Source organism: Antrostomus carolinensis, unplaced genomic scaffold (genome assembly GCF_000700745.2).
Source record: "Antrostomus carolinensis isolate BGI_N321 unplaced genomic scaffold, ASM70074v2 scaffold39076, whole genome shotgun sequence".
Taxonomy (NCBI): Eukaryota; Metazoa; Chordata; class Aves; order Caprimulgiformes; family Caprimulgidae; genus Antrostomus; species Antrostomus carolinensis.
In genome coordinates this window covers 31,097-31,733 of record NW_010321816.1, presented here as the reverse complement: position 1 = coordinate 31,733, position 637 = coordinate 31,097, and positions in this window count along the sequence as shown.

Genomic DNA, 637 nt, shown 5'->3' with positions numbered 1-637 from the left:
AGGAAACAGAAAACCTCCCCACCCACCAAGAGACACGTGAGCAAACAGCAGTTGTGCCTGAAGGAAAACTTCACTATTCCGACTACGAGAACAGCCACGCGCGACCTGCCAGACTCCAGGTCACACAACTCATGAATGAGCTGCCTCCCATGGCATTAAACAGGCACTACAAGAATCAAAGGATTCAAAACAAGCCACAGATAAGTGGCAAAGGACTAATGCCCCAGAGCACGTGAGGAGAAACGGAAGGGGAAAATACTTGTATTTTCACTTTTTCACGGTGAAAATAACGGCTGGTGGCGGCGGGGAGGAGCAGCAGTGATTGACTGGTTTAATATGCCGAAGGGAGCTGGAAAGCTGGGCCATCTGCAGATACGCTCGCTGAACTAAGATTACACTTTAGCACACAAACAAGAGATAAATTAGGGAGCAGCAGGGGAACAAGGATGGGTGGTGCTGCAGCCTAGAAATGATTTATGAAAGCCAGCCCAAGAGATCACTACTGCTCTTCCTCCTTTGCAGAGACTGCTGTTTGCAAAGCGCTTTGGCAGATTTGTTTTCACCACTTTAAGTACAAAAAAGAGCTGGGTGATACCTCAGCATTGTCCCTTCCCCCTTTGTTATTGGGCACCTCCAA